The following is a 26,047-nucleotide window of genomic DNA, read 5'->3' on the forward strand; positions in this document are numbered from 1 at the left end:
ACCTTTTATTAATCAAGATAACCAGCAGTATATGTTGTTTAAAAGCTAAGTTGGGTCTTATTTGCTAACACTCTGCTATCAAAAAGGAAGGTGAGTTATTGAATAATTTCATTTAATTCTTTAAAATTGCATGCAAAATACATTTTAATAAGAAACATGTAACAGAAGCATAAGCTCTGTTTAAATGGAGTCATTATTCATAAGTTTTTTGTATGTGTATTGATATAATTATTTGCTAAAAACTCATTCTATGATAATGAACTTATCTTAAAGATATTATTAATATTATTGGCAACTCCTACACTTTGATTTTGTTTATTATAGGTGGGATCTTGTCCTAATTTTACCATGTAACCTCCAAATCAATACTAAGATTTTTGTTCAACAACTTTTGCTTAACCTGAGCCATATCATGTCAAACAGGGACTTCCCTGGCAGTCCAGTGGTTAAGACCCTGCACTTCCACTGCAGGGTATACGGGTTTGACCCTGGTTGGGGAACTAAGATCCCTCAAGCCTCGCAGGGCAGCAAAAAATAGTTAAATACTATTATAGTAATTTTATTATTTGTTTAAAACTGCAAAACACCTAACCTTTAATCACAAAGACCACCACCACCACCAATCCCCATGCTTGGATTGTCGGCCTCGCCTTTGACGTAGTAGGCAGAAATATGAGACTGGGAATTGAAAGAATAAAGATCTGATCTAACAGATTGTGTCAGTAATGCTTGAGACCTCAGGTGAGGTTTGAATATAGATTAGATAATCCTTAAAATCCTACAGAGGCAGTGTAGTGCACTGTTGAAGAGCACAGAGCTCAGAGATATCTGGCTTGAGTTCAAATCCCAGTTCCAACATTTACTAGCTGTGTGACCTTGGGCAGGTTGCTTAAAGCCTCTGGTTCCTCACCTATCAAATGGGAATAAAAACAACACCTACTTTATAAGGTTGACAAGTATAAGTGAGTTCATATGAGAAGGGCACCTAGAACTTGGCCTGGTACAAAAGATATATATCTGTACTTGCCATTGTTACCTAATTTGACTTAAATATTTAGAACTTTGTAAAATTCTGAGAAGCTCAAATATTCACTCAACATTTACACTTTGAGTCATGCCAGCTGCTACACTAGATTTGAGGGCTATATCCATGAACCAGACAAAGATTCCTGCCTTGAGTTTTTACTCATACCAATGTGCTATAATTATAGCCTCCCCAAAATTCCTGTTTATAAAAAAAGTTATTAGCTAGTTCAAGGTTTTGCTTTTTAGTCTTAGTTACTAATGTGTCTAGTTGTAGAAATTTGTTATGTCTCTAAACCCGATGATCTTTGCCTCACTTCATACCATTTTTAAGTCAAGTACAGTGTCTAACATATACCAAAGGTTTACTTGATATAATATTTCATATGTTATAAAAAATTATGTCTCATAACCTGCACTAAATATTTGCATAGATTACAAGGTGCATCCCAATTTCAAAAAAGTTAAAATGTGAAAGAGAAAAGCTACCTTAGCACTGAGAAAATATTTTATTTCTATTTTTAGTATTAATGATTACATCATCAACTTCGTTTAATATATTCTCTCACAATGTAATACAAAGCAAAGAATTCATTGTTATCTACAATCAGAGATCTTCAATATGATAATTTATAAGATATGTCATAATATTTTTATTAGTCTCATAATATATAAGAAATGAAAATATTTAAACTAACTTGGAAATTTTAAATATAATTTATAATTCAACATCAAAAAAACAAACAACCTGATTAAAAAACAGGCAGAAGAACTGAATAGACATTTTTCCGAACAGGAAGTGCAGATGGCCAACAGGCACATGAAAAGATACTCAACATCGCTAATCATCAGGGAAATGCAAATCACAACCACAATGAGATGTCACCTCACATCTGTCAGAATGGCTATTGTCAAAAAGAACATAAATAGCAAATACTGGGGCGGATGTGGAGAAAAAGGCACCGTCATACACTGTTGGTGGGAATGTAAATCGGTGCAGCCACTGTGAAAAACAGTATGGAGGTTTCTCAAAAAACTAAAAATGGAACTACCATATAACCCAACAATCCTACTCCTGGGTATATAGCTGAAAAAGAACAAAAGCACTAATTCAAAAAGATATATGCACCCCAATGTTCATAGCAGCATTGTTTACAATTGCCAAGGCATGGAAGCAACCTAAGTGTCCATCAACAGATGAATGGATAAAAAAGCTGTGGTACATGCACACACACACACATACACACACACACACACACACACACACACACACACAATGGAATACTACTCAGCCATAAAAAAGAAGAAAATTTTGCCATTTGCAGCAACATGGATGGACTTGGAGGACATTATGCTGAGTGAAATAAGTCAGAGAAAGATAAATATGATATTGCTTATATGTAGAATCTAAAAAAATACAACAAACTAGTGAATTTAACAAAAAAGAAGCAAACTCACAGATACAGAGACAAACTAGTGGTTATCAGTGGGGAGGGAGGAGGGGCAATATAGGGGTGGGGGAGTGGGAAGTACAAACTACTGGGTGTAAGATAGGCTCCAGGTTGTATTGTACAACACAGAGAATGTAGCCAATATTTGGTAATAACTGTAAATGGAAAGTAACTTTTAAAAATTGTATAAAATTTTAATAAATAAATAAAAATAAATCAGTCCATCTAAGAAAAAGAAGACAATTAGCCTTTATATCTATTTTTGATCCATTGTCCACATATAAAACAGTGAAAGCCCTGTGTGATATCTTAAAATGCCTTGTATATACTTCACCCTCATAAATGTTTTTCTTTTATTTATACATCTCTAAATCTCTATCCACAGAAGTAGAGTTATTGTTTATTGCTGTGGATCACCTATCTTTTTTACAATGAGCTTTTAAAATTCATCATCCTACTATAAGCATTTTTACTTACTGATACACGCTTCATTAATTTTAATGACTTCAAAATTTTTTCTATTATGAATAATGCTGAAATATGCCTGCATATATATACATATAAATGCAGGTATATATGCATATTTGTTCTTTTTTTAAGTATTTTCTTTGGATACATTCTAAAGTTTGAGAGACAAAAAAAATAATAGGTGTTAAATAATTATACTTTGAAGTATTGAAAACCTGAGTTTCATTCCTAGTTCTACAACATTCAATGAGTTTGACCTGAGGCAAACGATCACTCCTTTCAGAGTAAAAGAAATGCCTATGTCTTAAAGTTGGTGTGGGGATTAAATGGGCTAATGTAAAATTGAAATTTATATGAGGAAACTTTGGATAGTGATGGATATGTTTATGGCATAGATTGTGGTGATGTTTTCACAAGTGAAAACTTATTCCCAAACTCATCAAGTTGTATGCATTAAATATCTACAGCTTTTTGTATGACGATCATACCTAAATAAAGTGGTTTTAAAAAATAAATAAAATTCATGTCATTAGATATTTATTAAGCCATTTAATAAAAAGTAGCTATTATTATTACCTTCATCCTCATCATTATCAATAATAAATAAAAGAATATATACATTTTTGGAAAACATTATATTCTGTTGGCTTAATATATTAGAACACCTCTTTGTATATGATTTATTCCTATTCTTACCATTTTTGGATTATAGCAATTCTTGTCATCTTTCAATTTTATCAGTATAGCACCAAAAACTTTTTTTTACCCTCTGTAATGATAAGGAAATGGAAACACATTCTTTATGGTGCTAGAATTAGTAGGAAGAATAGGCTATGTGTATGTTATTCTTCTTGGTTTGGGGTGTGTTTTATCAAACCTGTTCTACAAGGTAATATAAATATTTGCATATTGTATAACAAAATACCTTTTTCCACAGTTGTATTCTTTTCTTTCCTTACAGTGCGCCACCTGAAAAAACAGCTTTTTGTTGATGCCAAATCTATCCATCCAGGGCACTCCCAGCTCTTCAACTTCAAAAGAGACAAGTAAACTCAGGTGAAAAACGTTCATGGGAAGGTATCTGGAAGTGATCAAAGTCTACTCTCAGACCAACCCTAAATGAGAGATCAGTAATAAATCCCACACAGTAAGGAAAATAAAAACACTTCTAATGAATACTTCCTCATTATGGCCCAGGGTTGTAATGTCTCAGAGAAAAGATGCTCATATTCATTGAACAGGGGCTGACTAGAGCCACTCCAGCCACCAAAACAGCACATAAAGGTGGTGCTGCACAAAATGAGGGATGCTGGAAGCTATACTCTATTGCATTATTTCAAACATGCTTGAAGGCACATTTAAGTAGGTGGCATAAGTTATGTTGACTTTATTCTGATGGAAATCTGTCAAATTTTCAAATCTCCATCCAGGTGGAAATGTAAAAGTTTTGAGTCATGACCCACATTAAACTCTAGCTTTCCCTACAAAACTTCCTTTTCGGGGCTTCCCTGGTGGTGCAGTGGTTGAGAGTCCGCCTGCCGATGCAGGGGACACAGGTTTGTGCCCTGGTCTGGGAAGATCCCACGTGCCACGGAGCGGCTAGGCCCGTGAGCCATGGCCGCTGAGCCTGCGCGTCCGGAGCCTGTGCTCCGCAACGGGAGAGGCCACAACAGTGAGAGGCCCGCGTACCGCAAAAAAAAAAGCCAAACAAACAAACAGAAAACCTTCCTTTTCTTTACGTTGTTAGAGATTTTAAGATTATAAAATATACCAGCTACTTCATACAGCCAATAGAGTCCTTGATGATACAACTTTCCCCTCTGTTACTATCCAAAAGGCAGCTCATTTTTAGAATTAAAGAACCTGAGATTTTTAGTGGTACAAATATATGCCAAATTGCTTATATCGATACTGCTTTGTGAAACGATTTTTACTTCAGGAAGACGGTGGATAGAAGGAGTAAGTTATGCCTCAGAGCCCAGATACATCCTTATTTCCTGACTCTGGTTTCAATCTGGTATTAACCAGACTAATTGGAAATATCTGAATAGTGAGGATAGTCACAGGAGAATCATTAAAAAACAAAAATATTGCTCCCTGTGGGACACCCCTAGAAATCAAACTTGAAGTAGGTAGCACTGAACTACACAAAAGCCTTTCTGCTGTCTTCCCCAAGCCTCCTTTTTGGGGCCACTCTACTTCCTATGTCATCCTCTTTCTTTGCCATAAGCTAGAAGGATCAAACCAGTTTTTCTCTCATCTCAAGGACCTGCCACTGTTAAGTGGCAGACACATTTCAATCTTGAAAAGTAAAGAAAGTAACAGAGGTGTTAGGTCTGCCATCATAGAGCTGCTGAACAAATGCCAACAGAGGCTTATTTTCAGATTTCTTGTGATGTAAGAAAAGGATCCCACCATTGTTAAGCTCCTGTTAGACATGCTTTCTGATACTTCTAAGTGGAAGCATTCCTCGCTGAAATATATGTTCTGATCCCAGTCTGTTATTTTGAGAATTTTCTTTAAGTGATTGACCACATTGATCAATCATTATTTGTTGTTTTCTTATTGGCTTTGTATAGCAAAATGATGTCTGGTTAACTTTTTTTTTCTAGATAATTAAAATACCTTGTTAAAAGTCAGAACAACCTATGAAGCTGGTCACTCTTTGGCCCATTTCAGCATTTTATTGAGAAAAATCATCTCTAATTGGGAAAGAGATGCTTTAATTTTTACTGAATCCTCTGGAAAAGAAGATTTCCATTCATAACACAAAACCCAACATAAAAATCCTCTTCATCTATCTTTCAATCACCCCAAAGACCCACTCATCACAGTATGGCAACTTAATCCCAATCTTCTCCCTCTATTTCTAAAGTCTTTAAAAATTTTCCTTTAACCCAACCTCTTGTCACTCCTGTCTCTGCCCTTTCACTCTTTCTTTACAAAAGAATAACTCCCAGCCCTGAGCAGTGAAGATCAATCGAATGGGTTTCAGCTTACTGTTCTTTTTTTTTTGAGCATCTTTATTGGGGTATAATTGCTTTACAATGGTGTGTTAGTTTCTGCTTTATAACAAAGTGAATCAGTTATACATATACATATGTTCCCGTAACTCTTCCCTCTTGCGGCTCCCTCCCTCCCACCCTCCCTATCCCACCCCTCTAGGTGGTCACAAAGCACCGAGCTGATCTCCCTGTGCTATGCGGCTGCTTCCCACTAGCTATCTACTTTACGTTTGGTAGTGTATATATGTCCATGCCTCTCTCTTGCTTTGTCACAGCTCACCCTTCCCCCTCCCTAAATCCTCAAGTCCATTCTCTAGTAGGTTTGTGTCTTTATTCCTGTCTTACCCCTAGGTTCTTCATGACGTTTTTTTTTTTCTTAAATTCCATATATATGTGTTAGCATACGGTATTTGTCTTTCTCTTTCTGACTTACTTCACTCTGAATGACAGACTCTAGGTCTGTTTACTGTTCTTACTGTCTCGTCCTTCACCCCCTATTCCAGGCTGCCCAACAAAGCCCCAGATTATGGAAACAAAGAAAAAAAAATCCTCCTGGTATGTGAGAGATACAAGAGATTCTGAAAATTCACCTGTAATTTTTTTTCCTGTACCATAACAAAGGGTGACATGTTTAAAAGAATAATATATATAAAATCAATTATTAAAGAAATACTATAAGCAAGGGGAGAAATTTTTTATTACTAATCACTTCATAACATGACTGATTTTCCATTTCTTCTATAAGAGATATCTTTAAGACTTCTTTTTTATGTTGTTTTGAGTGTTAAAAAAAATTCCTAGGTTTATAATAGTTCTATAAATTTAAAGTAGTACTTGGACATTTTGTTTCCTGCTATTGTCTTTAAAAGAGAGAAGAGATATGGGAACATATGTATATGTATAACTGATTCACTTTGTTATAAAGCAGAAACTTACACACCATTGTAAAGTAATTATACTCCAATAAAGATGTAAAAAAAAAAAAAAGAGTATTTGACCGCTTAGCAATTCTCTCTCTGATATGCTGAGCTCTAGCTAACTGCCTATTGCCTCCGATTCATTGCATGAGAGGGAAGAAGTGGCTTTCTTAGTCATAAACCTGACTTCATATACCTTGACTGAAACCAAAGGATTCAAAACTCAAAGCAAAATTTAAAATGTACTTTCATGGTTTCTCTGGCTGTACATTTCCCAGTCATGAGGTTTGGCCCAACCAAGAGGCAAGGATGTCTGTTTCCCATTAAGTAATTTCAAACTATGTACAACTTATATTTAAACTAAAATCTGCAAAGTTAGTAAAAATAATTTTATAGCCTTGTTTCTCTTAGGACCATCTAACATGAATTGTTTCCAATTTTAGAGAGGGTCAGGCCCTTTCTACTTCCAAATATAAAAAAAAAATCTGAAGCCAACACATTAAAAATATTAATAGTATCTTTTATATAGGGAGTGAGATTATGAGTCTACAGTTTCTGTAATCTATATCATGCTCAATTAAAAAATACTTGAAATTATTTTTGATAGGTGAGAAAAGGCAATTGGGAAGACCTATTTTAATAAGAGAACTGGATGCCTGAAAATTTATTATCCTTTACTGTGAGGAAATGGTCACTCAGGTCTGTTATGAAAACATTTGTTGGCCGTCAGTTAAAAAACCCTTAGTCAGATTATTTTAGATTCTGAAAAGAAAGTGAAAAAAAAAATGGTTAGGGGTAAGATAAAATCTGTTCTTGGGAGAACTAGCTGTTATATTTAAAATATATCACTGCTTCTAAACTGGATAGATGCATTTCTTGCCATATAACTTTATTCCTGTTCATGCAATGCTGTTAACTTTGAGTTGTAATATTCATCTTTCAACAGTAGTAGGATTCTAGGAAACCGGGCTCATTATAACTTTCTCCACTGAAGAGCTGAGTTCTGAAGTATTCATCTTCACTGGGGTATCAGTAAAGATAGGCTGGGTTATGTTGTGAAAGCAATTCCAAATCTTAAGGCTTAGCACGTACAACTTTACTCTGCTCTTGCCTACACAAAGCCATCTGTAGGTCCAGTAGCTCTCTAGGGCAGCTCCCTTCTAAACAGTGACTTAGGGATCAGGTTCTTTTTTTTTTTTTCTTTTTCCTTTTAAATCTTGTAGCTCTACCATTTGGAACTGCAGTCACATGGCAGGGGGAGAGAAAGCTTGAAGAACTTAAGTGCCTCATTCCAGAGATGACATGCCATTTCCGCTCATAGCCTATTGGCTGGAAGTAGTCTTATTGTCCAGAACTAACTATATAGAGACTGGAAGATGTAAGAGAGCACATGGAATATTTGATGAGTTTTATGGTCTGTGCCTTAGAACACATGCGACTTTTAAGTCTCAGCAGTGAGAGTCTAGACAATCCTCAGCTCTCTTTTCCCCCAACATAGCCACCCTGGAAAACGAGAATTTCTGATGGTGGCCCCAGAAGATGAAAAGAGCCTGGGTATCTGTGGGACTACTGGGAAGGGCACTGCTCTGGAGAACTATCAAACTATAGCTGACTTTGGGTAAACAAGACATACACTTTTATATATTAAGCTGGTGAGGTTTCAGGGGTCATTTTATTAATACGATATAGCCTATCCCATCCTGAATAATGCAGTTGGATTGGAAATGTCTTCTGCCTTGCTTTTTTATCTTTTTTGTTCTTATTTGGGTTTATTCCCCATTTTAATCACATTATTTTTTAACTAAATTTAAATATGGAGCTACAAGATCACATTTTTAGAGTCATTAGGTAAGATAGTAGAAATTATATCATAAGGAGAGGAAATATAACGCTTACCCAGTTGAATACATAGGCTGTACAAACTATACAGTCATTGGGAAACAATGAAATGACCCAGTATTTCCTTCCCCCATTTTCACAAGTCAGGCATGTCACATGACCTTTCTCCTAGTCTCTGGTTGCAAGTCTGGGCAAGGATGTCCTCTTTCTCACTCTCAAGACTGTGTTGGCCTTGGAGCAGGCACTGTAGCTGGATGACTGACTCAGGATGGTCCGGAGCATAGAGGGTTAGAGTCTGAAATGTTTCCCGGTTAATTCCTGATTGGAATTATTCCAATTGTTGGTTTTCTGAGAATAAGTGAGTAGGGAAATATTTTTCCAGAAACTCTTCAGCCAAATAATGTGAAACTCAAGATCCTGCTAACATGAGAGTAGATTTTCTAACACCTCCCTACTTTAAACCAAAATTATGTCACCAGATATTCACCGTAATGTAACTGAACCTAGAAAGAGTGTTTGTGGAGTGGAACCTATTTGTTTCAATTCATCACTGTATATTTAATACCCTGATAAAATTGCTGTATTCTTCTTACACCAATATGCATCAAAAATATTTTTACATATATTACAGTGTCCTCAATGTTCCTCCATTATCTTTGATTTTTCTCTTTGTATGTCAAGTGAAATTATGCATTCAGAAAAAAATTACTGAACTCTGACAAGATTTCATAAAATTATAGGTGAGATAGATGTACAATAATTAAGGTCAAGTAAACCACTACTTTTCGCAGAATGATTCTTAGGTTTCTTGTTTTTTTATAGTTGAAACAACATAAGTATATGATTTATTAATATACCAAATAGAAATACTTTTAGTGAGAAGAACATTAAACTCCATGGGCTATGACAGTTTAATTGGCATAGCAGCCAGGATCCCAGCAGAATAAGGAATGGCATACTCAAACTGGATAATTGATGAGATTTTAATAGAAAGGATTTTTTTTAAAAGGTACAGGGTGAGGTTTTAGGAAAACAGTGAGGGATGGTGCTGTATCCTGACACTAGCAACAGCAGGGAGCTGTTTCTAACCCTAGAACAAGGGACACAGGAGAGAACAGTTATGAGAACCTAGGGAGAGCAGCTATATAGAAAAGACCATCCAAGCTTCAGATCTCCTGCTAGTGTCTTCCTTTGGCCAAACTCAACAGGAGGTGAGGAGGAAAGGGAACCAGTGAGGTAGTCCCTATGTATTAATTTCCCACAACAAAGAGCAGAGTGAAAAAGCATGAAGAGTTAATCTGGGAAATGGAGCAAAAGAGATATGTATAGCACAATTGGTGCATGACTTTAAAAAATAAGTTTAAATGGCATGCTTACTTTTTGGCTAAGTTGGACTCCATCTGCCCCTCCTGTCATCAGACAACATTACTTCTCTCTCCTTTCCCATAGTTTCATATATATATATATGCCTTTGGGGAAGAAGAACCACATTTTGGTAGTTGGCATGAGGCCCTTAAGGGGTAAAACAAATCAGAGAAGGGTTGGAATACCATCCATCTCCTACACTGTTTGTTGGATTCATTTTGAGACACCACAGAGAAGTCAATAAAATAGACCAAGAAACCATGGGAATACTAAGAGTTTTTAGAGCCTAGGTGACAAAAATGAAGAGTTGAGGTAGGAGATTCTTCTTCCCATCTTTGCATGGAATCCACGAATGTTCTGGCAATCCCAAGATTGGAAGCCTTTGATGCATCTGGCAACAATACTATTGACATTACTATTGAACTCGCGGTAAGCGGTGGCAATGGTGGGGCTTTTCCAAATGGCTTCATGAGCAGTGGAATTAAGCCACAAATGAGAGCTGTTGGAAAGAAAGACCAGAGCAAACCTGGTGGTGTGCTGGTAATATTTGACAACCAGCTCTCCAGGGAGGATTAAAAAGCCCTGGTTTATAGTCTTTTCCATCATAGCCAATTGAAAGCTATCAACATAAATTCACTAAACATGGATTTGGGAGAAATGTGCACAGCTGGCTCTTGTGAGCTCATGGTCACCCTTCCAGCACAGCAATGGCCACAGACCCTGTATCCTGATGGTAGCTGAAAACTGACTTGGGAAGCGTGTGAGACACCTTAGATGACATTACACTTTCGTGGTCATTACGTTCTACCGATCAAATGAGGGGACTGTTGCCATCATGATTTAGGAATACAAAGAAAGAACTACTTAATTCTTTTCCCTGTGGTCTTACTTAGGTCAGTGAACTCTGGGATATCAGGGCAGCATGAATAATATGTCATAATTACAAAAATTCCAGAAGGTATGCTAAAGACCTTTATGTATGGAATAAGCAAGAATATGAGTGGGATGGAGCAATGCGGTGTCTAACACAAGATCATGTGGATCCTATTCATGCATTTTCTTTGCCACTGTGCGACCATCAGTATTTCTCCTGGTTTGACATGGGTTGTTTCCCTTTCCAGCCTGCTTTAGTGACTCTCTCTTCCTACCTCAACATAATTGTTTCCCTGGCTTTTCTTCATTTTCCCAGGGTACCATATAACTGCTCAAGTCTGGTTTGACTCAGCAGGTCTGATTTGTATGGGTGAGGCAACATGCATTGCTCACGTCCCATCTTCTATTTCCTGGTTCTGCCACTCCCAGCTTCAAATCGACTCTTGCCTGCTCTTGTACTCCTTCAAATTATGTAGAGATTCAGCTATACCCTCTGACTGCCCCTCTGGCAGGTTCTTGGAACTTGCGGGTAGTCTGCCTCATGTTGGGCAAGTTATGACACATTCCACTGAAAAATTAGGTCACTGCCAGATACTAAAACAGGATCATCTATTTCAAAAGTTCAGTGTAGGCAGTACATCTTCTGTACCGTTCCGTCTCCACCTTCAGTGACATTTGACCCTTCCTTGTCTCTTTCATGTCCAGTAACCTAAAAAGCAACTTTATTTAGTAACTGTGTGTATCTTGAAACCTAAACTGACCTAAAACCATTAAGAGAACTAAGAAAATCACTTCTATTGGCTTTCTACTGGTAGAATATTGGGCACTGGAAGTTATTTTGAGGCAGGGTGATCTCTTTTGTTCTGAAGAGATCATATCACAAATTAAGTCAGCACTCCTCTGGTTAAGAAAGCAGCCTTATAGTAAAATATTATTTGTATTTGATGTTTAACTTTCTCACTTTTCTGGGCTTCATGCCTCAGCTCAAGTAGTCAAATAACAAGGTTCTTTGCTCACTGGATCATCCATAATTTATATCTTTCTTTATATTCCATCATGTCAACAAAGGCAATTTATAGCACAAGATCTGATTAAAGTATATGCTTACTTCCATGAGCTTGATTTCTGTCTACACAAGGATCCTTGCTCAATCTGATTGGGATTTATAATTCTCTTTTAAAGAAAGCTAATTTTATCTTAAGGCAGATAAATATATATATATATATATATATTTTATATATATTCTCTTGTATATATGTTCATACACACACAGCCACTGGTAAGCAGTATTATCATCCCCATTTTATAGGTTAAAAAAAGTCTGAGGCTTAGTAGATTAAATAACTGGTTAAATAACTAACTCAAGTTTGCACAGTAAGATTCAGGATTTAAGATCATTACTTATTTATTTTTAATTCATTTATGTCTATCACTTGAGTAAAAATATAACCTTGATGAAGACAGGTATATGGACTTCTGATCGCTCCTGTATCTTCAGTCCCTAAAATATTGCCTGGCTTGATTGATATTGGTTGAGATGAGAAGGCAGGTAGGATATCCTCCAGCTAACTATTCTCAGTCACTGGGCAAGGGATGATGAATAAGGAAGAGGTTCTGCAGGTTAGAGGAAACAAGGAGGATGGTAGAGACATGAGTAAGTGTAGGTTTAATTGAGATAATATTAGAATGTGTACTGATTTGTGTTTTCATAAAATGTTTCCACCATTGGTTCCTAACTTGTCCAATTATGCAAGAATTAAGCAATTTTTGTTTTGTTTTTCATCATGATCTGATGATCTGTAAGCATGGAGTTATTCAGTTTTAAGAATTTTGTTTAATCTACTTTTTCATGCATGTGTTAATTAGAGGTTGGCTGAAATGGAAGGTTAATATTTTTGTCTATATTCTGTTTCTAAGTTTGAATACTGACTTAACTTGGTTCCCTGGGAAGAAAATTGTCTCCATTTGTATTAGAACATGAGATTCTGCTGGGTTTTTTTGTTTTTTGTTTGCGGTACACGGGCCTCTCACTGTTGTGGCCTCTCCCATTGTGGAGCACAGGCTCCGGACGCGCAGGCTCAGCGGCCATGGCTCACGGGCCTAGCCGCTCAGCGGCATGTGGGATCTTCCCGGACTGGGGCACAAACCCGTGTCCCCTGCATCGTCAGGCGGACTCTCAACCACTGCGCCACCAGGGAAGCCCAGATTCTGCTGTTTTAATTAGTAGATTTAAAAGTTAATTAACACTGGGTGTGAAAATAACATTTGTGAAACTAATATCAAAATAATTATTCGTATAGAACATAATGCAAGATTTATTTAGATGTTTATTTTAGCTCTGAGAAAAATGTTGAAGATTATTCTATCATAGGTTGAATTGTTTTTGGAATATTTTCCATTCTATGACTATAAACAATGACTAAATGGATTCATCCCTGCAGTTAACCTATAATTTTCTTATATCACTTAGAGTCACATGCAAAAATTTTAATTTACATTATTAAAAATTCTACTAAGTGATTTCACATTCATTGTTATGCTTGACAGAATCAAAATTATAATAACCTGACATGTATATATTACACAAAATATTCCTAATTGGAAAAAAAATCGTAATATCACATTTATCATGTTGCTCCTTTTTCTAAAATAAGAACTGCATCTCTACATTTTATTCTTAAATGTTTGAGAGTTGAATTATCATTATTGTGATTTTTTCTTTAAATACGTAACAAGAAAAATATTTGAAATACTAATTTTTGAGTTACAGATCCACAGTAAATTATTTCTGTAGAAAATGAATACAAAAAATTATAACTCCAACTAAAGATAAAAATTATGCAAACAATACAGTTATGATTAGGAATGACTAAAGTAAGATCAACCTTAATATTGCATTATATTGTAGAATGCCATTTCAATTAGACATTATACTGATTAGATTTGGAAACATAAAAGCATACAAAAACAGATTTAACCTAATGGATGATAACATGAGTCTTAGACCTAGTCCTTTATAGAAGCAAAGAGGTTCTGCCATTTGTGCGATTGTTTACTATATTTCCCCAACCGCATACACCAATTCCTCAAACTTGGCTATGAACTGTACTTTTTGGGACTGTGATGTAAGTCCCTTGTGTATGCAGATATGAAAATAGAATTTAGATATACTGAACTAAGCAGAGTTTTCAATACCAACCAATCAACTAAGGGCTCTTTTCACTCCTCCATTAAGTATTCAAGATGTTCCTATGCTTGGTTAAAATTGTACCTGGTCTAGGTTGATCACTTTGTGGAGTGACCCGTTTCCTCAACCTTGAATGGCCCATGCTCTCTCGGTACCTTGCACTCATCCGACTGCAGTTGCTGCATTAACCCACTCATTTTTGTCATCAGGTGTAGAAATATCAAGATGCATCTAAAGGAATCTCCTGAGGTCCATATATATACTTGTTTCTGTCTCCATTGTATAAAAGCAAGCCTGGGTAATTTTTCAGAGGCTACACTGACAAGGTTTGAGTTTCAGGTTTCAGTAGAACCCTTATTACATCCTTTCTGGAAACCAGAATGTCTAATAGAGCAAAGATTGACATCGTGGAGACAAGAAGGACACATTCCTGAAATGGTTTACTGGGAGTTTCAAGGGTTAAGGTCAGAGCAGACACCATGAGTGCTCTTCCCACATCCCCTCAGATTCTTCTTCCACTCCATGCACACGTGCCCCCAGTGTGAGCTCAACTTTCGCAAACCAGCACCTGTATGTTTGTCAATGGCTACTGTATTACTTTTCTGAGGCTGCCATAACAAAATACCACAGACTGGGTGGCTTAAACAACAGAAATTAATCTTCTCACAGTTCTGGAGGCTAGAACTCCAAGACCAAGGTGTTGACAGGTTTGGCTTCTTCTGAGGCCTCTCTCCTTGCCTGGTAGATGGTCACTTTCTTTCTGTGTCCTCGCATGGTCGTCCCTCTGTGTGTTGTCTGTGTACTAATCTCTTCTTATAAGGACATCGGTCATAATGGATTAGTGTCTACCCATATGATCTCATTTTACTTTAATTACCTCCTTAAAGACCCTATCTTCAAATACAGTCACACTCTGAGCTACTGGGTGTTAAGACTTAAACATATGAGTCTTGGGGGACATAATTCAGTCCATAACAGTTATCTTCAGTCTGTTACAATCACTTTTGCCATACAAGCAGGAATGAAATATGCCTGGGAATTTATGTTCCCCCAGCCATTGCTCTGAACCAATGGGTACAGAGGTGAGAATAATCTAACTTCTTTGCCTCTGAGGACCAATTCAGAGTTGTGGCCTACACTGTCCCCAGAACTCCATGACTGGAGTGAGCAAAAGTTATCCTCAGTTGAATGCGGCTTAATTAACATATCCTTGACTGGTCTTCTTCCCTTACCATTCCCATTTCCTCACCCGCCTACGGTATTTTCTTGGGAATATATCCTAATAAATCACTTACACACAAATTCCCATGACAGGATTTTTCTTTGTCTTTGGGACTGTTATGAGTTGAATTGTGACTCCCCCAAAGATATGTTGAAATCCTAATGTGTAAATGTGACCTTATTTGGAAATAGGGTCTTTGTAGGTTGCTTAAGTCAAGACGATGCCATACTGTCCAGTATTAGTCCTAAATCCAATATGACTGGTGTCCTTATAAGAAGAGGGAAACTTGAACAGAGAGACAGAGACACACAGGGAGAATGTCATGTGATCACAGAAATAAAAGGAGAGAACAGCCTGTGAAGACAGATGTAGAGGTTGGAGTGATGTATCTATAAACCAAGGAATGCCAAAAATTTCTAATTAATCACCAGAAGCCAAGAGAGAGGCACGGAACAGATTCTCCCTCAGAGCGCCTAGAAGGAACCAACCCCGCCAACACTTTCGTTTTGGATTTCTAAACTCTGGAAGTGTAAGACAACAAATTTCTGTTGTTTTATGCCACAAACTTTGTGAGACTTTGTTATGGTAGCCCTAGGAAACCAATGCAGAAACCCAACTGAAAATAAGTAATTTCAGAAGTGGTCCCAGATAGCATACTCTTGGATGTGATTTTGGAATTAGATCACTTGCCAGCTGTATAGCAATAAAGATCCCATTGTAAGAGATAAACTGTGTTAAAAACCTCCTACTCACTCTAGCATTATAACTGCTATAATTTTCACCAGTGGTGAGTTGGGATGGGATACAGGTGAGAAGAGATGCAATGACTTGCACAATACTAAGCATTTGAGAAATATGGAGGGATTTGTCAATTACCAACCTGGTGTACTGTGTGAAAGAAAGTTAGAAAGCCTCCATGGAAGCATTTAAAGAGATCCGCTATTTCTGTAGCTAGAAAGCAGATGGAACTGAAGATTGGATGATGAACTATATGGAAAAAACTCACTCTTCCTCCTCTGTGTCTCTTTTGTTCTCACACTACTACCATAGTCACAACACTTCCAACACCAGATGTGTGGGTGTTTTTCCACACCAGGAAATTCTGACACCAGCTGGATGTGATACAATTTATCTCAGTTCTGACACTGTTTACCTGGAGATGGCATCAGATCCTACAAGGTAAGTGTTCAGTCCCACAAGACTTCTCCCCACTTCAGATGCCAATCACACATAGTAGTTGCCCACAACTTCCATTTGACTAGGCTCTAAATCAGAGCTTCCCATGGCCTCCTCCCCCTTGGATTTGATAATTTGTTCACAAAGCAGTTCACAGAACATAGGGAAACACTTATACTTAATAGTTTATTATATAATAAAGAATATGATAAAAGGTGCAGATGAACATCTAGATGAAAAACGTGTAGGACAAGGTATATGGGAAGGAGTGCAGAGCTTCCATGCCTTCTCTGGGTACATCACGTTACTCTCCCAGCAACTCCATGTGTTTGACCGCTGGGAAGCTCTCCAAACCCCATACTATAGGGATCTTTATGGAGGCTTCATCGTATAGGCATGATTGATCATAAACTCCATTTCTAGCCCTTCTCCCCTCTCTGGAGAATGGGTAGTGGGGCTAAAAAATTCCAAGGTTCTCATCATGGCTTGTTCTTTTTGGTGACCAGCCCCCATCAAAGAGCCCACCAAGGGTCACCTCATTAGAACAAAGGACACTACTATCACCCAGTAAATTCCAAGGGATTTAGGAGTTCCACGTCAGGAACAAGGGTCAAAAGCCAAATATTAGAACAAAAGATACCCCTAATACTCTTCTCACTCAGGAAATTACAAGGCTTTAGGAACTCTGTGCCAAGAACTGGGGGCAGAAGACAATATATAAATTTTCTATTATTTCATAAGCACTTTTTTATTGTAAAAATAGTAGACAAGTAATGATTACTGAATCCACAGCCTTGGCAAGTTTTTTATGCTAAAATCAAAGCCCTGATAGGAAAGGAGTGGGGTTCTAAGACATTGAATGGAGACATATGGGTAGATGTGTTCAGAACATGGGACCCCTGATTCCTCTGAACCCCTGGGCCTGCAAGCACAGCCTACTTTGTTTTGCTGAAGAATAGCAGCCTTCTCTTGCCTGAAGACCATACCAAAACCTCAACTGAGTTGGATGCTTTGGAGGATAGTAATTGTTCTCTTCAAGATCTGACCCCACTCCCCCTCCTTGTCCTCTAGTTCTTTAACAAGTCTCAGCATGGGCCAACTAGGGAAGTACTTCCTTGCTAGAGGCAAAAAGGAATTATTTACCTAAGGAACTTCAGGACACGATTAATTGTAGCAAAAGAAATCCGGGGTGGGGGTGGGAGAGAGCAGGCCAGGAAGTAGATCTTGATAGCATTGGATTTGGGTAGGGGTTAGGGATGGTGAAAGATAAGCTCCGTAAGGGAGAACTGTCCAATAAGGGAGCATTCTCCCATGACTGAAAACTCCCTGGCAAGAACACCTGGAAATGGTCCTAAAATATTGTTGGGATGGTTACTGGAGGCTTGCGGGGACAAAAGGCTCCTATTAAATTAAGGGCAAATGACAGAATTCCCCTGGCAGAGATTTGAGGAAGAAATCAAAAGGCTCAGGGAAGTAAGCTTGTTAGAATGGCTCTATTGTATAACGGTTAAGAACCCATCAGCTGGCTAACCATTCTTTGGAAGGGCCAGAAAATGCTCTCATCACTAAGCTTATGAAGAATAAGCTAGTGATGGAGGTACTGGCATGTCTGGCAAGCTCGGTGGTGACTGCACCAGGGTTGATGATAGGCAATATTATTAGAGAACCAGGTTCCCTGCTGTCAGTGGGAATGATATGATTCCAGAATAGCAGAGGTCAAGTGGCAATACTCAACCACTAGGGATCTATGGTGATGGCTAATATGCCAAGATGTTGCTAAAGGAAAAATAGATGGACAGATGACAAGAGCATGGCTCGATATACATAATGAAAAATTATTAGAATTGGATGGCATAAGGCTGATTTCATCAGTGCCCATGGAATACCACTTCCTCATCCAGTTTAAAAACTGAGCCAGTCCTCACACCCACAGAAGGGCCCTACAATGCCACAAGTATATACTGTAGACTTTTCTGCGATTTAATTTGTCATATTTTGCATATAATTCACTTCTAATTTGAAATTAGTCAGCAAGTCCACTATGTACATTCTAGTCTCTTTATACTGGCTAATGACGCCTCTCATGTCCGGAATACACTTTTGCACCTTCTCTGTGTGAGTGCTACCCTGTTTTAAGTCTTCAGTAAAGTCTCTCTCAATGACCTCCATGTCTTGGTAGTCTCCCCTTCCTCTAAACAGCTATCCTGTTCATTTAATATTTACTATATTCAGCCTTGATTAGTTGTTGAAATTTTTATATGTACAGAAAAGTCCTGGGAATTCCCTGGCGATCGAGTGGTTAGGACTCTGTGCTTTCACTGCCGAGAGCGTGGATTCAATCCCTAGTCAGGGAACTAAGATCCCGCCAGCAACGCAGCACAACCAAAAAGAGAAAAAGAAAGAAAAGTCCATTTTTCCAACTCGATTCTTAGACCCTTGCAAACAGGATCAATCTTATATGCCAGTACTTATTACAGTGCTCTCTTGCTTAACAAAATCTTAATTAGAATTTTCCATTTAGCATTTTAATCCCTTTCATTCTTTGAACTAGAAATGGAGCTGTTTATCACTGCTTATAAGAATGCAAATATTATTACATCCATACATTTATCTTAGATTCTTAATTGGCAGAATTACTTGAAATCCTGGAGATAAACTTAAATAGGAGTATTTAATATGGAATGATTAACCTGGGTATTCAGGTAGATTAAATTCAGGGTTTTTTTTTTTTCAAGCTGGAATTATGTTTTCAACATCAGATGAGTCAAAGGAAATAATAGCCGCTGTAGAACAGGTACGTGGTCTTACAATTTAGGCCCTTTTATAACTCTGTCATCTGTTACTTCATATTGACTACAAAGCCACAATCGCTATCATTGTATCCTTCCATAAATTATCGTGCCAAAATGGGAAATGTGACTGTTTCCTAAATGCTGAAAATTATCAAAGTGTCTTCGCCCAGAGAGACTTGAAGAAGATGCTGGGACCACTCTATTCAATATCAAAACTTGTTATGCAATTTTAGAAATTAAGATACTGTGGTACTGGTTAAGAGAAAGACTAAAAGATAGATAGATAGGAATAGAAATAATACCTATCTATCTATCTATCTGCCTATCATCTATCTATCTATCTACTTTTATAGATGCACACACAAATATACACATGCACACATTTATAGCTTATAAAATCTTCTTTATACATGATAAATCTCACAAGAAAAAATTTAAAAAGAAAGAAGGATTCAAAGTTAATATGGTGATAGCAAAAAAAGAGCTTTGAGTTTTTGAGTATTTTTTTCAAGGTAGTCACATCCCAGCATATAACCACAAACTTAAAAAAGAGACCATTTACAGGATGATATAATCCTTTCAAAAATATACTTATCCTCAGTTTCTTGATTAAATCAGATATTCTTCCACTTGACAGAAGCCCTTGGTTCCCATTTTTGTTAGCATTTGTTGATTACTCTGAGGACTTCATCCAGTACCTCGCACTTAACTGTTTTGTGCTGAAATGAAATACTTCATTAAGCTATGAAACCCATATTTCTTAATTTTCAATTCAAGCAATGATGATTTTTGCTTTTAATTTTACTTCCTTTTTAATCCTAAAGGTATTAGAGCAAACACACAAAGATGACAGCATTTCTACTTTAACATCCATCTGCTTTGAATTCTCAACGTCCTGTACTATAATTATTTCTATAGCAACCAGCTAAGGAAGTGCCTTGACAGCCACAGACTCAAAAGAAGAACATGCTGTGACAGGCTTAGCACTCGGCCATAGGGCTTTGTATCTCCTTGAGTTTCCAGTATTAAACATTACAGCTTCAGAAGCCCATGTCTTTCTCTCCTCCTTGGTTTCTAGTATCAGTAATATTTCTGCTCCTACAGCATCATTGGCATCTTTTTCTAACATGCTGCTTCTTTTTCTTCAGAGCTTTTCATTAAATCGCTTATAAAACTCCCCTCATTCCTGTTTTATGACATGTAGTATTCTGATAATAAAATGATAAACATTTTGTTTGTTCTGAATGGAAGCTCATAAACACAGTCAGGAGAAATGCAATCATCAATAATTCACCTGTTTTCTTTCAGCTTTTTAAGATCTCTTCTAATCTATTTTCCTTAAGTGATGAACTCTTAGGAAAATTGGATCATGTGTCTTTAAAAACACAGAAGTTCAGAGAACATCAAAAAAGTACAAAAAATGAATTCATTCTGCAAAATAACTTCACTTTTATCCCGAAAAAATGCAGAATGGTAAAACAACTATTTACAAAAGAAAACCTAAACTTGTCTTATTTTAAAACTCCATTTTATCTTGGAAAATTATCTTCCCTAATTAGGGACCAGCTTTGTTCTTATTTTTATGGTCTAGTCTTTAGTTTATTTGTTGTGAGGAACAAAATAAATCTTTATTGAGAAATGTCTATGTATCACATACTGTGCTAAGATTTCTACAGAGATTTTCCTCATATAATCAACTAGCAACTATATGGAATACTAATTGTTATGTATATTTTACAGATGGGAAATTGAGGCACAGAAAGATTAAGAAACTTTTAAAAAGTTATATAGCTAGTCAGTAGCAAATCAAATTTGTTCTGCTATAATTAGATTCCAGAATCTCTGCTGTTAGCTCTCATGTTACAAAGTTTCTCATCATCTTACCCTCTTTTTTTTTTTAACATCTTTATTGGAGTGTAATTGCTTTATAATGCTTTGTTAGTTTCTGCTGTATAACAAAGTGAATCAGCTATACTTATACACATATCCCCATATCCCCTCCCTTTTGTGTCTCCCTCCTTATCCCACCCCTCTATGTGGTCACAAAGCACGGAGCTGATCTCCCTGTGCTATGTGGCTGCTTCCCACTAGCTAGCTGTTTTACATTTGGTAGTGTATATATGTCAATGCTACTCTCTCACTTCATCCCAGCTTACCGTTCCCCTTCCCCGTGTCCCCAAGTCCATTCTCTACGTCTGCATCTTTATTCCTGTCCTGCCCCTAGGTTCATCAGAACCATTTTTTTTTTTTTTTTTTAGATTCTATATATATGTGTTAGAATACGGTATTTGTTTTTCTCTTTCTGACTTACTTCACTCTGTATGACAGACTCTAGGTCCAGCCACCTCACTACAAATACCTCAATTTCGTTTCTTTTTATGGCAACCAATATTCCATTGTATATATGTGCCACATCTTCTTTCTCCATTCATCTGTCAATGGACACTTAAGTCGCTTCCATGTCCTCGCAATTGTCAAGAGTGCTGCAATGAACATTTTGGTACATGACTCTTTTTGAATTATGGTTTTCTCAGGGTATATGCCCAGTAGTAGGATTGCTGGGTCATGTGGTAGTTCTATTTTTAGTTTTTTAAGGAACCTCCATACTGTTCTGCATACTGGCTGTATCAGTTTACATTCCCACCAACAGTGCAAGAGGGCTACATTTTCTCCACACCCTCTGCAACATTTACTGTTTGTAGATTTTTTTTTTTTTTTTTTTTGCAGTACTTGGGCCTCTCACTGTTGTGGCCTCTCCCGTTGCGGAGCACAGGCTCCGGACGCGCAGGCTCAGCAGCCATGGCTCACGGGACCAGCCGCTCTGCGGCATGTGGGATCTTCCAGGACCGGGGCAAGAACCCGTATTCCCTGCATCGGCAGGCGGACTCTCAACCACTGCGCCACCAGGGAAGCCCTGTTTGTAGATTTTTTGATGATGGCCATTCTGACTGGTGTGAGGTGATACCTCATTGTAGTTTTGTTTTGTTTTGTTTTTAACATCTTTATTGGAGTATAATCGCTTTACAATGGTGTGTTAGTTTCTGCTTTATAACAAAGTGAATCAGTTATACATATGTCCCCATAACTCTTCCCTCTTACATCTCCCTCCCTCCCACCCTCCCTATCCCACCCCTCTAGGTGGTCACAAAGCACCAAGCTGATCTCCCTATGCTATGTGGTTACTTCCCACTAGCTATCTATTTTACGTTTGGTAGTGTATGTATGTCTATGCCACTCTCTCACTTTGTCCCAGCTTACCCTTCCCCCTCCCCGTATCCACAAGTCCATTCTCTAGTAGGTCTGCATCTTTATTCCCGTCTTGCTCCTAGGTTCTTCATGACCATTTTTTTTTTCAGATTCCATATATATGTGTTAGCATATGGTATTTGTTTTTCTCTTTCTGACTTACTTCACTCTGTAGGACAGTCTCTAGGTCCATCCACCTCACTACAGATAACTCAGTTTCGTTCCTTTTTATAGCTGAGTAATATTCCATTGTATATGTGCCACATCTTCTTTCTCCATTTATCTGTTGATGGACACTTAGGTTGCTTCCATGTCCTGACTATTGTAAATGGAGCTGCAATGAATATTTTGGTACATGACTCTTTTTGAATTGTGGTTTTCTCAGGGTATATGCCCAGTAGTGGGATTGCTGGGTCATATGGTAGTTCTATTTTTAGTTTTTTAAGGAACGTCTATACTGTTCTCCTTAGTGGCTGTATCAATTTACATTCTCACCAACAGTGCAGGAGGGTTCCCTTCTCTCCACACCCTCTCCAGCATTTATTGTTTGTAGATTTTTTGATGATGGCCTTTCTAACTGGTGTGAGATGATATCTAATTGTAGTTTTGATTTGCATTTCTCTAATGATTAATGATGTTGAGCATTCTTTCATGTGTTTGTTGGCAGTCTGTGTATCTTCTTTGGAGAAATGTCTTAGGTCTTTTTCCCATTTTTGCATTGGGTTGTTTGTTTTTTGATATTGAGCTACATGAGCTGCTTGTACATTTTAGAGATTAATCCTTTGTCATTTGCTTTGTCAGCAAAAATTTTCTCCCATTCTGAGGGTTGTCTTTCCATCTTGTTTATGGTTTCCTTTGCTGTTCAAAAGCTTTTAAGTTTCATTAGGTTCCATTTGTTTATTTTGGGTTTTGTTTTCATTTCTCTAGGAGGTGGGTCAAAAAGGATCTTGCTGTGATGTATGTCATAGAGTGTTCTGCCTGTGTTTTCCTCTAAGAGTTTTATAGTGTCTGGCCTTACATTTAGGTCTTTAATCCATTTTGAGTTTACTTTTGTGTATGGAGTTAGGGAGTGTTCTAGATTCATTCTTTTACATGTAGCTGTCCAGTTTTCCCAGCACCACTTATTGAAGAAACTGTCTTTTCTCCACTGTATACTCTCGCCTCCATTCTTAACTATACATCACCATTTTTTCACATCACGTCCATGGATACAAAAAAATAAATGACATTGACACCATCTCTCTTTTATAGATGAGAGAAATGACATAAAGTCACTCCCTCCAAAAACTTCTTTAAGAATGGTAAAAAGCAAATAAGCAAACCAAAAAAAAATGTGTGTGTGTGTGTGTGAAACGAAGTTTTACTCCTCTGACTTAGTTCATTTTCTCATAACTTTCGAAGTTCATGTAACACTAAACTGTATTCAAATTAAAATTAAAGTTCTATAAGAAAGAGGCTTGCACTTGGATTGCTTGTGGTATAGCTTTTCAGAGCCTGGTCTTTAGAGAATAATTGCCCCCTGTTTAAGTTCAAGTTCTCTCACATATAGACTGTGGGCAAGTTATCTAACCAATGTGAGGCCTCTTGTAAGGTAAGGATAATAATGGTATCTGGTTCACTGACTGTTACAAGAATTATCTCCGGTAATACATGGTACAAAGTTTTTGCATAATGCTCTACAGCGTGTATGTGTGCAATAAATATTATCTTTTGCCTTTAAAAGATGGGCTGAAGCAAAATTGGAAGGCAGAAAAAAGATGAAAGATGATTTTGGATGGAAAAGAGGATTTCTCTGTGGAAAATGTTCAGATTCTACATATAAGACATATAGGGAATACAGAGTGAAAAATAAATGGGTATGATTGGAAGTAGTTTAATTAATTCTAGCTTTAAAGCTTCACCTAATGCCACTGCTTTATTCTGTAACGTGTAGATTTACTTTGTAATGACTGATTCTGTAAAACTGGATTATGGTTTTATTTTTGTGAAAGATTCTTTTTGTTTTCCTTACTATTTCTAGTTTTTATCTAATGTTTTAAATTATAGCTTAAATAAAATAGTTTAATTAAAAGACCTTCATAACTCAATGTTTCATCACACTGGATTTCAGGTAAAGTTAGTTACTGGATGTGTGAGTTTTTCCAATCCCATTAAGAAAATAGTAAAAAATAGAATAGCCTTTATACTTGGAACTCTATCAGTAATAAATGACCCACAAAGTGTCCATAAAAATTAGCTATCCTGATGAGCATTTGTGATTCACATTGTATACTCTGTGGTGAGCCAAGGTATCTATTTCTTAATAATCTTACTAAGGGCTCTGTCAGGACTCTGGCCAACAACTGGCTTGATGTTTGCATTTTGTGTGTGATGTTTTTTCCTTGGTTGACTCTTATGGCCCCACCCTGATGAACCAGTTGTAGCAAGCCTCAGCATTTGTACGTAGAATACATTCTGCCTCTTGCTCACCGAAGTAGCTTTCTGTGTACCTGACACCTGAGGTAACCATCCATAATCCAGATACCTTCAAGAGGTACTTTTAGATTGATACTCCCTGTCTTTCATATGTCTTGTCATATTCTCAGAGAAGTAATGTCATCCTAGCATCAACTATGTATCATGTGAAATAGCACAGAATATTTCCTGGAACATTTCTTAATTGCATTGCTCCTCTACCCAAAATTGTGCTGAAATATTAGCCAATGGCCACAGTGTTAGGGGAAAAATATCTACTGATGTCCCATCAAAAGTTTCCAAATCTCCTCTCATTTGAAAGTGATGAACTCATGGTAGACTGGTTGATTTTTTTCTTTCCCAAATTTATTTCCTTAAGAAGAAATACAAGGTTTCCTAAACTTGTTTTCTTAAAAATCATTCCTATATTTGTAGCCCAGAATCTGTAGAAAGTGTAAGGTTTTCTTGGGGGGTGAGGGTGGGAAAGTCATCATCTTGATGATATTTTTTAAAATCTAAGATGGGTAGTTTGAGAATGATGAAAATGATATAATTTATCTTTTGCTCTTCAATAATTAGCAAGGTCTTTAAGTTGAAATTTTTAATACTTCTCCCAAATTATATCATTCATGTCATTGATGGAAGCGGAATACTTTACATCATAAAATTTTCTAAATTTCTAGAAAGATGAATAAAACAAGAATTCCAGTCAATAGTACCATCAATTATTTAAATACATCACACATACAGAGTGGCAGAGTATTTTGAAGTTTATTTAATTGGATTGTTCTTCAACACGTGAGATCAAAATAAACCATGATATCTATGTATTTGACTTAGTTCATGCTTTGGTAGTTTTCTAGTTGGTTTGTTTTGAAGGTGGAATAATGGTATTTTGTATTACATTTCCTGTAATCAATAAAACTTATTCTTGGCAATTTTATAGGGATTATAAGTTATTTGAAATCAAAAATACAAATAAGGTTGTCTGGAGAGTCAACTATTTATTTTCTAAAGAACTCTAAGAAA

General features: G+C 37.0%; 1 protein-coding gene and 1 long non-coding RNA gene across 3 annotated transcripts in view; one reads left to right on the forward strand and one right to left on the reverse strand.

Moving 5' to 3' along the window:
* Nucleotides 1–26,047, forward strand: part of LOC109549894 (cytochrome P450 1A5-like) — a 248,868-nt gene that overhangs the window by 209,695 nt on the left and 13,126 nt on the right. The window contains exons 15-17 of the mRNA XM_073806222.1: nt 3,904–3,998; nt 16,401–16,529; nt 19,262–19,320. The gene's annotated coding sequence lies outside the window, so the exon portion shown is untranslated. The remainder of the gene's footprint in view (nt 1–3,903; nt 3,999–16,400; nt 16,530–19,261; nt 19,321–26,047) is intronic.
* The window catches only part of LOC109549895 (uncharacterized), a 38,821-nt gene that overhangs the window by 10,980 nt on the left and 1,794 nt on the right, over nt 1–26,047 (reverse strand). Inside the window, exon 2 of one of the 2 annotated variants that reach the window (XR_004527013.2) lies at nt 3,868–3,973. This is a non-coding gene — a long non-coding RNA (uncharacterized lncRNA). Of the gene's footprint in view, nt 1–3,867; nt 4,427–26,047 lie in introns of those variants that run through there. The other variant, XR_012332550.1, reaches the window with a different exon arrangement.

Source organism: Tursiops truncatus, chromosome 6 (assembly GCF_011762595.2).
Source record: "Tursiops truncatus isolate mTurTru1 chromosome 6, mTurTru1.mat.Y, whole genome shotgun sequence".
NCBI lineage: Eukaryota > Metazoa > Chordata > Mammalia > Artiodactyla > Delphinidae > Tursiops > Tursiops truncatus.